Source organism: Oncorhynchus gorbuscha, linkage group LG08, assembly GCF_021184085.1.
Source record: "Oncorhynchus gorbuscha isolate QuinsamMale2020 ecotype Even-year linkage group LG08, OgorEven_v1.0, whole genome shotgun sequence".
NCBI classification, from domain to species: Eukaryota; Metazoa; Chordata; class Actinopteri; order Salmoniformes; family Salmonidae; genus Oncorhynchus; species Oncorhynchus gorbuscha.
In genome coordinates this window covers 44,505,194-44,517,349 of record NC_060180.1, presented here as the reverse complement: position 1 = coordinate 44,517,349, position 12,156 = coordinate 44,505,194, and the positions used below count along the sequence as shown (strand labels likewise).

Here is a 12,156-nt window from a genome sequence, read left to right as displayed (position 1 = left end):
ACTATGACTGAACATTGATGCAAACAAATAATACATCCGATGTCACAACGGTGTAGAACACAAACCGGGAGAACAGGGACAACTGTCACAGATGTAAGAGAGTTCATGAACAGTCGAGGGGTATCCTATTCCATCCATAACACCACAGGTATAGGGCTGCCTGAGCTCAAATGGCACCTTATTCCCTATATAGTGCACTACTTTTGACCAGGGCCCATAGGTAATATGGTGCCATTTGGGGAGCAGCCTAGCTGTTAAGAGTCCTTCCTATCAACTTGGGGGAGATGTTTTGGGAACATCACGCAAACCGATGGGGTTACCATGGAAACCAGCCACACACACAGACAGGCAGGCAAACAGGGGCTGCTGGACTAACTCACACAGATACAGAGATAAGTCTGTACCTCGGAGGTACTGTATAATCTATAAAAGAATCACGACTGAAGATTTCCACTGATCAATAATATCTCACACCAACACTGACATAGTCTAACAGCCATTAGGAGAGTTGGAGAGGGGGGCTAACTAAGATGTATTTCTATTCCTCAAAACAGCAGAATCCCCATGCAAAGGAATTCAAACTTAATTGGCTTTAATTGTTGTTTGTACCACCTCTCCTGTGCATGAAGAAATAACAGGAGTGATCAACTAACAACAGGCAGAGAGTTCAAATCAAAGGTCAGGATTGAGTCATAGGACAGTCATGCTGGGAGGTTAACTCTGTAGGTGCTGGAGCAAACCACTGAATTGCCAGCAATGGATCATATAACACAGCAATAATAAGTAATGAAATAATATCTTCGTAGAAACTAACTAGAAACTAACACATAATCGTCTATTCCTAAACAGTCATCTACTCTAGACTGTGAGAGGTTAACTCTGTAGGTGCTGGAGCAAACTGATCTGTTGAAATAGCACATAAAACTTACTTTAGCAAAACTAATAGAAAAAAACACTGTCCATTACAATCTGCTGTCTGGAGATACAGGTCATTCATTCTAGAACCTAGACTACAATTCTAGAATCCTTAAAGTTAATTGAGAATTTAGGTTCCATTGTCTATGATTAGAAAGAAAAAGCTCTGTAATTGAACAAGCTATTTATAAGGTGAAGTTGAGAGACATTATGAAACTGTCTGATAAGGTTTTGCAGAATATAAATAATATTACAGAATATAATAATAACATTTAAGTACATGAAAACCCAAAAATATGCTGGGGAGCTGCAGCTGTACAGTTGTAAAAGAAACCGCAAGCCAACTACATAAGGGCAGCTGTGGAGCTTCTGATTCACTTCAAACACTCACCTACTCAAGAAGAAAACTCCAACATCAGCACTCTTATGTAGTGCATGTAGATACTTGCCTACAGCTACTATGAATGCATTTAGATAGTATCTACATGGATGGGCTAAATGAACCTACACTGAAAATGTGGCTGGTATGAAGCTACATATAGTACATAGTCTGAGTGGCTGGTGAATTTTGTTTTCATCCACAGCCACACTGGCTGCATGCCTGGTTCCATAAACACTGTACAGGTCTCACTGTAAAAAAATAAAAATAAACTTACATCTCAATTAGACTAACCTGTATAAATAAAGGTTAAGTGAAAATGAAGCGGTAGGTTGACCACAGTTAATTTGATGTCTACTTTTTCAGACAAGGGCAACAGGCGGAAGGGGCAAGGGCACTGTCCAGATGTGTGTGAGTGCGTCTCTCCCTCTACTCTCCCTCCTACACTACAGGTCAAAGTAATCTACTACATACGAATGGTGTGCCATTTGGGACATAAACCTCTCCCTGGGCCTCACACGCCTCTCCCTCCAACACTAGTGTGGCCTCAGGAAGAACACAAACACCCAGCAGCTATTGCAACACTTCCTTTTTCAAGATTTTACTAGGTGGATCGTTGGTTTAATGTTTTCCAACATATGCTGCTGGAGCTAAGATCAGGGAGGCACCAGCGGATCAGACAATTGGCTGCAGCGGCGCGTGATGTAATCCATACCAAGAATGCCGTCAACCGAAATGTGTCTTCCGCATTTAACCCAACCCCTCTGAATCAGAGAGGTGCGGGGGGCTGCCTTAAATTGACATCCATGTCTTTGGCACCTGGGGAACAGTGGCTTGGGGATTCAATCTAGCAACCTTTCAGTTACTGGCCCAACGCTCTAACCAGTACGCTACCAATAATTGACAGATTTCAGGTTTCAGACAACAGAACAGTAAAGGCACTTTAAATAATTACTAGCGGGCTCTTAACAAGGATTAGCGGTATTAACCATAGTCTGAGATAACTATGCCTATGATGTTCTAAAAAATCTCTATAATGTATTAAAGGTACTAGATGGCGATTGATTAATAATTGCTTAAGCTTTTAGGTACTGTGCCTCTAGGACCTTCAAACCCAACTCTGGATCTCGAAGCCAGTTCCACTGCATTTTTGCTTTGTTCCCCTCAAATTAAATCAAATTGTATTTGACACATGTGGAAAACAATTTAAATTTAAAAAATGTAAACTTTTATTTAACTTGGCAAGTCAGTTAAGAGCACTTATTTACAATGAAAGCCTAGGAACAGTGGGTTAACTGCCTTGTCAGCTCAGGGATGGATTTGATCTAGCAACCTTTCGGTTAATGCTCAATGGCCCAACGCCTTAACCACCTGCTGCCCCAGAATAATGCTGTAATGTAACAAAATGTGGAAAAGTCAAGGGGTCTGAATACTTTCCGAATGCACTGTACTTCAGTCATTCCTCAAACTCACCAGCTGTACTAACTTTTACATAACACATTACACAACGTAAAACAACCATTTTGAATGTTACATATAGTTTTTTGCATCTGAGCGATATTCTATCGACTCCTGGGGTCATTTCATGTTTTCATGTGTATCGATGCAAAACTCGTCATACCGGCTGTATTTCTGCATGCTTGACAGGCAATAGCTTAAACATACATGAAATGACCACAGGAATCGATAGAACATCGCTCAGAGAGAACATTCTTAATGGGTGAATCTTTCCTTTAACTGGTTGTTAGCTAGTTAGGTAACATGACTGAACAAGGTTGTTTCTTATCAAATCAATAATTAGCCACTCAGGAACAGTTTAAAACAGCTGTTTGTAAAAGTATATAAAATTAATGTGAATTTGTAAAAAGTCGCTCTGGTAATACGGGTCATCTCTTATTAATGGTGTGCCCCACAGACGAGCCGTTTTCATTGCTGTAAAGTACTGTGCTCTATTTCTCTCTCTGACAGTCAGAGGCTGTGTGACAGCGAACTTGCAAAGCCTACTCAGATAGGCCTATGCTCTTGGTTATACCAGGTGATGAAATGATACAATGTTTTAACTTTGCTCGCTCTGCACACTGCTCCAATCTATCAAATGTACATGTAGCAGAAGAACACCAGGGTCTGCATCCCTGCTTGACATCATGGCTAAATTATATTTTAAAACCATATGTAATAGATGTGCAGGAAGAGAGGACGGAGAGAACCTGTGAGTGATTGCTGGTAGGGTATGTGGCTGATTACAGCTGCTACATGTGATATACACATGAAAGTGAAATGGACATTAGTGAATGGGCACATACAGGAGAGTTACTGTTGCTTTTTTTGTGTTGACTGAATGTATTAACAAAACTGACTTTATAAACATTTAGAATTTTAGGGTCAAAAAAATTCAGTAGTATCAGATGAATTCGTATTCTAAAATGTTGGCAGCGTTTTGGTACCGGTATACCATGCAACACTACAATGGATCCCTACCTGCTTTATGGTATCATGTGATATGAATGGGCATTGTTGAGGGCCATTGTTGACACTGAGGTAATTATTACCTGCAGTATAAGAAGGACATTTCCTTGATCAAGGTCAGTTAGGCCTCCATGTCATGGGCACGTACTGAGTACGCACCTCAGAAAGAAAGCACATTGTCAGATCAAGGGCCATATGTATCAAGCATCTCGGAGTAGGAGTGTTGATGTAGGTTCAGGTTTGCCTTTTAGATCATAATGAGTAAGATTATAGACAGGGGAACTGATCCTAGATCAGCATTCTTACTCAGTTGCTTGAGTTGCTTGAAAATGAGGTGTTTCACAAGCTTGACAGAGTTGAACATGTCACCCAGAATTAAAGGACTATTGTTCAAGAGAACAATAAAGACAAACAATTCCTGTGTGTCAACCACACACACACTCATGGTTTTCTTACAGGAGTATCTCAAATGGCACCCTATTCCCAATATAGTACACTATTTTTGATGGGCGCTGGTCAAAAGTAGTACACTATACTATTTATATAGCCCTTCGTACATCCGCTGATATCTCAAAGTGCTGTACAGAAACCCAGCCTAAAACCCCAAACAATGCAGGTGTAGAAACACATGGATATGGATATCAAGGACAACTAAAATCATAAACAGCAAAGCAAACTATATGTTTGTGTGCATGTCTGGCACTATTACATGTATGCGTGTGTTCTTGTATGTGTTTATTTGAATGAATGTGTGTACATGCATGTGTACAAACACCTGCACGGCATCAGCCTCAGGCAAATCGGCATTAGTTGTAAAAACACTGCCACAGTGTCATTCAAATGTACTTTTATGTTTCAACTTGAGTTTATTTTTTACTTTTATCTCCCACACAGCAACTCCACTCCCACTTGTCTCCAATTCCACATCCCAATCCTCAGCCCATCTCTGCTGGCCACCCTCTTCGGGTTTCTACACAACACATATCTTTCAACTATGCTGTGACGTTTAACGTACAATTTTAATCATTCTAATCGAATCCACAGATTGCGAGTTGAAAATAAATAATTTTACAAAGAGGAATCTTATGGTAGAGAAATTAACATTAAATTATTTGGCAACAGCTCTGCAGTCAGCATGCCAATTGCACAAACTTGAGACATCTGTGGCATTGTGTTGTGTAATAAAATTGCACATTTTAGAGTGGCCTTTTTTTTGTCCCCAGCACATGCTGTTTAATCAGCTTCTTGATATGCCACACGTGTCAGGTGGATGGATTATCATGGCCAAAGAGAAATGCTCACAGGGATGTAAACAAATTTATGCACAACATTTGAGAAGAAAAAAAAGCTTTTTGTGTGTATGCAATATTTCTGGGATCTTTTATTTTATCACATGAAACATGGGCCCAACTCTTTAAATGTTGCATTTATATTTGTGTTCAGTATACATAGGGAACGGGGTATCATCTGGGATGCAGACAATAGCTTGTTATGTTACACAATTACAGACCAACCGGATCTCATTTGATGACAGTGACATTTCACAAGAGTTAGTTCTTTAGTAGAGTTACACACTGGGTGACACTTATGACAAAAGGATGTCTGTCTTTAACATGAGGCGTGGAAATTGAGCTTCTTGAGTGAGATGGATTGATACAGTTTCTGGTTAGACTATTCCCTCTCCTGAGCACTTCAAGGATAGATACATGTACAGTCCATTCGGCAAAAATTCAGAACCCTTGACTTTTCTCCACATCTGTCATGTTACATCCTTATTCTAAAATGGATTATCTTTGTTTAACTAGGCAAGTCAGTTAAGAACAAATTCTTATTTACAATGACAGCCTAGGAACAGTGGGTTAACTGCCTTGTTCAGGGACAGAGCAACATATTTTTACCTTGTCAGCTTGGGTATTCGATCTCGCAACCTTTCTGTTACTGGCCCAACACTCTAACCACTAGGCTACCTGCCTGGTGGTTAGAGCATTCCCTCAATCTGCACACAATACACCATAAAAACAAAGCAAAAAGCAGGTTTAGAATTGTATAAGGAAATGAATAACTGAAATATTACATTTAATTGACATACAGTACCAGAGAAAGGTTAGGACACCTACTCAGTCAAGGGTTTTGCTTAATGTATTATTTTCTACATTGTACAATAATAGTGAAGACAGCAAAACTAAGAAATAATACATGTGGAATCAAATAGTAACCAGAAAACAGCCCTATTTTGTAAAAGACCAAGTTCATATTATGGCAAGAACAGCTCAAATCTGCAAAGAGAAATGACAGTCTATTACTTAAAGACATGAAGGTCAGTCAATCGGGAAAAAGTTTATTAAACTGCAGTCGCTAAAACCATCAGACGCTTTGATGAAACTGGCTCTCAGGAGGACCGCTCGCTACAGGAAAGGAAGACCCAGAAATACCTCTGCTGCAGAGGATAAGTTCATTAGAGTTAACTGCACCTCAGATTGCAGCCTAAATTCTTCAGAGTTCAAGTTAGACATCTCAACGTCAACTGTTCAGATGAGACTGCGTGAATCAGGCCTTCATGGTCGAATTGCTGCAAAGAAACCACTACTAAAGGACACCAATAATAATAATAGACTTGCTTGCGTCAAGAAACACGAGCAATGAACATTACACCAGACCAAAGAACAGATTTTGCACTGACGAGTCAAAATTTGAGATTTATTGGTTCCAACCGCCGTGTCTTGTGAGACGCAGAGTCGGTGAGTGGATGAACTCTGCATGTGTAGTTGGTGTGATGGTGCTTTGCTGGTGACACCATCTGTGATTTATTTAGAATTCAAGGCAGACTTAACCAGCATGGCTACCACAGCATTCTGCAGCGATATACCTTCCCATCTGGTTTGTGCTTAGTGGGACTATCATTTGTTTTGAGTTGGATGAGTTGGACTGCAGAGTGAAGGAAAAGCAGCCAACAAGTGCTCAGCATATGTGGGAAGTCCTTCAAGACTGTCATGAAGCTGGTTGAGAAAATGCGAAGTGTGCAAAGCTGTCATCAAGGCAAAGGGTGGCTACTTAAATGAATCTCAATTATAATTGAATTTGTTTAACACTTTTTTTGGTTTCTACATGATTCTGTATGTGTTATTTCATAGTTTGTCTTACTATTATTCTACAATGTAGAAAATAGTAAAAAAATAAAGAAACACCCTGGAATGAGTAGGTGTCCAAACTTTTGACTGGTACTGTATAAATAAAAAGGTGTTTTTTAATTTTAATACATTTGCAAAAATTTCTAAAAACCAGTTTTCGCTTTGTCAGTATGGGGTAATGTGTGTAGATTAAATAAAAATGTGTACTCAATACACTTTATAATAAGGCTGTAACGTAACAGCTTGTTGAAAAAGTCAAGGGGTCTGAATAGTTTCTGAATGCACTGTAGATACTGTCTGGTTCAGGAATAGATTGATAATGTCTAGTTTGACAACCTGGCCACTTTGGAGATATCAAAAATACATGTATTCTGCTAAGTGGAAATGAGCAGGGAGACACTGATAGGGAGGTAGACGCAGAGTAGTAGTAGGGCCGGGACACGTGCCCAAGCTGAAGGGTGACGTGTACATGATGCATGCGGCAGCATTACCCGCTAGACCAGCCTCTGGCACACTTCTAAGATAGATTGATATTGTCTGGTTTGACAACCTGACCACTTCAGAGGATTTAATTGGTAACCTGAGGTGAACTACTGGACGGTGGTACCTGATGAGGTGAACTACTACTTTACATTGGAGACCTGTGGTTAACTACTGTATCTTGGTACCCGAGGTGACCTACCGTATGATGGATGGTAGCACAATAGAGTGTAATGATGAACAAACATTGCAGGCAGAAATAGAACGTAAGACATTCTACCATGTGGAAGGAGGGTGAGTCCTGTGCATACAGATCTGACAACAGAATAGAACAGATAGGACAATTCTTAATCTATGCCTATACTCAAACCTTCAGTATGTAAAATGTGGTGATGTAAATGTAAAAATGTAAATATAAAACCCACCAAGGATTTTAGTTTAATTTAGCCATTTTGACAAGCTAATTAATTAAGCTTGTCCAAGCCAGAATTGTCCATTTTGATTTAAGTATTGGGTCAATAAACATCTACAATTCCTTCACAACATAGGTCACATACAGACACGGGCTTGGTTCAGCAAAAGCGTTGGTCAGTTACTGTCAGTCAATGTTATGAAACACTTTCAGTGAGACTCAAGTTTCTCTCACTCACTCACTGGTTCACTGTCAAGTCGGAGAGGTGCGAGAAGGGGGCCAACCAGAGCCAGTAGCCAGGCAATACACAAATTGTTTATGAATTGTCAGTCCCGCAACAGAATCTCACAAACTGGTCTGATGCAATCCAATCTCAACACCCCCCCTTTCAGTTTAATGAAAAGGGTGGCTTCACATTACTATTAGGTTTTTTCCAACTCTCAGTCCAACTCGTTCTCTCATCCCGTCACATAAGCTGAAACCAAACTCGACAGCATTACAGAGGTGTTAATTGAGTGTTTGATTTGTTGCAATGCTGCTAGACAAAGGCTGTTTAAGAGGGTTAACTCCCATGCCTAAATACATTAATGGTGCATAGTGTTGGTGCAAGAGTAGGTATAGGCCTATTTCATCACAAAGAGTCAAGAATTATACTACATTGAATCTTACCAGCTTTTCAAATAGTTAAAAAAATCACGAGTGGGTCACCAGGTGCAAACGGGGGTGAATAGAAACCATACGCAGGAATCCAGAGTGTGACAATTTAGTCATATTTTGCGACCTTTTAACTTGGCTGTGCGAGTTTCATTTTTAATTGCTTGCACTGGTGCGAGCTGCCCATTCCACCTCAATCAAAAAGTCCTATTTTTGTGCAGATAAATTTGTTCAACAGTAAAGTGCATTTTCCTCATGATTCCTGTAATAAGTGTCTGCCCTGACAGTGTGCCTGCTTGTTTCACTGGGGCAGGCTGCTGTAGTGAACGAGCCTCTCACTCACTCTCCTACTCATGATCGTAGAACATTTCAAAATGTGATAAACCTGCTGAGATTTCAGAGTGTCTGGTTTGACATTAAGTACCCTCTTTTAATCTGTCATTTTGTTAAGTGATTTACTGGTATTTGCAACACAACAGTCAATCTAGTGAATCACACAGTAATGTAGATGGCTAATACATGTACAAATCCTGTAATAATGACTAGTACTGAGTGAATGTGTGGCGTATGTGTGTTGGTGTGAGTGCTGAGAAGTGTAAGTCTGTGTTAGGCTGTGTGTGTGTGTTGGTGGGGGTGCTGTATGAGTGTGTAGGGATGCTGAGAAGTGTTTGTGTGCACTCTAGTCCTATTCAGAGGGGCTACTGAATACAACTGTGATACAACCTAACTTACTAACTAGTAAATAGTTACCCTACTTTTTGTTCATGATCATGTCACCCCAATTACTCTGTTACCACCCCTGGTGTTTGTTTGTGTGTGCGCACTCAAGTGTGTTGGCGCCACCTTACTCTTCAGTGTAGACTCCCAGGAGTGCATAATATCTCAATATATATGTTAACAATAGGACCACCTGACTTTAAATTAATGGGTTTAACATACTGTATTTGTTTTATTCTGTATCGACTACTTAGCATATTATTATGGGGTGGCAGGGTAGCCTAGTGGTTAAGAGCGTTGGACTAGTAACCGGAAGGTTGCAAGTTCAAACCCCCGAGCTGACAAGGTACAAATCTGTCGTTCTGCCCCTGAACAGGCAGTTAACCCACTGTTCCTAGTCAGTCATTGAAAATAAGAATTTGTTCTTAACTGACTTGCCTAGTTAAATAAAGGTAAAAAATGTTTTTTTTTAATGCATCTAATTTGCATAAAGCCGTATATTTTTTATTCTCATTTCAAAAAAATGTTTCAATTTGTTACAAACTCTCAGTTATGCATAAAGCATGTATATTTGTTAATAATATGGCAATTGGCCTCAAATTACTGCAATTATGCATTCCCTACTGCCTAATGTGCATATTAAGAGCCTAATTGTCATAATATTACATATACATTTCATAAATGTCAGAACAATATGATCACTCCATCTTAAGACATTGGACAAAACTTGTTGAAATTAAGAATCCATACAGGTGATTGTGCCTTTTTGACAAGGGTTTATCATTGTCCTGTCCACAATTTTTTTTGTACCTTTTCTGATCACGTGAAAATAAGATCTCAGCGATTGTAAGTCTCACACCCTCATGAAATAAAGCGTTCTGTGTACTATATGGAATACAAAGTATAACACCAGAACCAGTGTCTAATTTTGAGCCCTAACACCCTATCCCTAATCAATGTGATGTACATTGTACGCACCTATTTGATAGCCAAGCACATTTATGGGATAGACATTAACAATTGCAGGTTGCAAAGGCATTTTGATCAGTTTAGGTGGTTAAGTAATTTTTTTACTAACCAAAAAGTCAATAAAATAGACCTTTGTCCGTTTAAATCTAGCGTATCTAACGAAAAGGCTGGCCTTGCTGTCATCATAGCGGATATTGATGTCAAAGCAGTGCCTTCCAAAAGTGACACCTAATTTAACAGTGACACTGTTAAATTAGCTACAATTATGCAAGTGAACACATCTGAAACAGATGAGTAGGGTGAGAGGATTATAACTTGCTACTTACTTTCTGTATTTTCTCCATTCGTTGGCTGACAATTCCATACGTAGACAGCAGTCACAAAAACCACAAGTAAAGTCCGCTGACACATATTTACTTAAATCAATATCCGACCGAAGACACAGTCGAGAACTGGTTTAGAATCCGTGTCAACTCGGTTAAAACTAGCTGGCAAGTGGTAGCTGTCAATTGGTTCGTTAGCTAAACCACGAGAACCCAGAGGTAAACAAAAATAAAAACATGCATTCCGGAAAAATGGGCGGAGGGAAGTTAAGAGTCCAACGTGTTCACTAAGCTACCTGGTTAGCCACTGCTAGTTATCTGTACAGATCTGGTGGATATTCAAAATCGCCACAAACAAATGCAACAGTGTGATTCATTGTGGACAAACGAAGCTAACGTCTCACTTGCCAATAACTGGCATGGCATTGAGTCTTTTCAATTGTTCTTGATTCAATCCGCAGTCTCGAAAGTCAGAACAGGCCAAGCTGAGTAGCTAGCTACTGTTAGCTGGCTGTGCAGCAGGCCACAACGCAAGTTAGTGCGATTTGATACCAACTCGCAGTTGAATTACGCTTTCGGTAACACTCGCTATGGCGCCGTGTATCTACTTCGGAAATGGCTTATTCCCTTGCATTGAAAGGATAAAAACCACAGCTAGTGATGTGCAGCAATTTCTCTCGTGTCGCAGTCCCACATTCTGTAGCTTCCCTTATGACAACTTCAGGTTCATGGCACGCGTGGCGTGGCGTACTAAACCAAATCCACGGGTCACTGCGTTTCACGCTCACCGCTGGTGTCTTTCACAAAAAAATACCACAATAATAAACGCAAAAGTATTGCGATGAATAGGTAGTTTACTTAAACTCAACTGAACCTTGTATGGAGAGAATAAATCATTAAACCGCAAACTCGATTCGGTCAATACTGACATTAACGAGGCTTCCATTCAAGACAACATTGACTGTCAGACTTCACCGTTGGTCAAATTGTTCGCACTATTTCTTCACAATAAAGCGCGTTTCGGTGATTTTACATGAGGGATATCTCCCTTCAAAATGACCACATTGTTATTGCACAACAACAACAGCAAAAAATAAAGTCGAAAACGTATATTTTAGTCTCCCACATGAGAGGTAGACTGTTAAATCCTCTTCTCTGCCTCTCCTCCGCCAGTAAACAAAACCTGCAAGTGAGCCAGCTTGGGGCTAAAGGGAAACACGGACTGGAGTATATTGGATTAGGCAGTTAGACTAAAGATACTGTAAAAACCTGCATTGCATCTGTGAATGGCTACAAACGAGCGGGGGTCATACCATGGATAATTTTTACTACTATAACCCATAGAAACGCATTATTAAATAACACATTCATAAATGTAAAAAAAAAGAGTTAAAAAAATGAATCATAAGGAATAAGATTTTTAAGTGTCTGTCCTATATTTAGAAGAAGACCGATTTTCGGGATGTCTAAGAAATAACGCTATCTCTTGGTCACCTTTCACGCAGATGCGAAAGGCCGAAATAGGTGGGTGTGAGAGATTGAGATGCAGCCCATGGAGAAAAAAACCTATAGTTTAAATGTACTGATTTTGATGGGGATTTTTTAAATAATTAATTACTTAGACTGTCGCCTTAATCAACATCCACGTCTTTGACGCCCGGGGAACGGTGGGTTAACTGCCTTGCTCAAACCCACAATTTTTACCTCGTCAGC

General features: G+C 39.9%; 1 pseudogene across 1 annotated transcript in view; it reads right to left on the bottom strand.

Annotated features, from left to right (window-relative positions):
• LOC124041690 overlaps positions 1–11,637 on the bottom strand; it is a 94,096-nt pseudogene extending 82,459 nt beyond the window's left edge. Inside the window, exon 1 of the transcript XR_006839978.1 lies at positions 10,447–11,637. The product of XR_006839978.1 is annotated as an insulin receptor-like (transcript). The remainder of the gene's footprint in view (positions 1–10,446) is intronic.
• Positions 11,638–12,156: the final 519 nt, after the last annotated feature.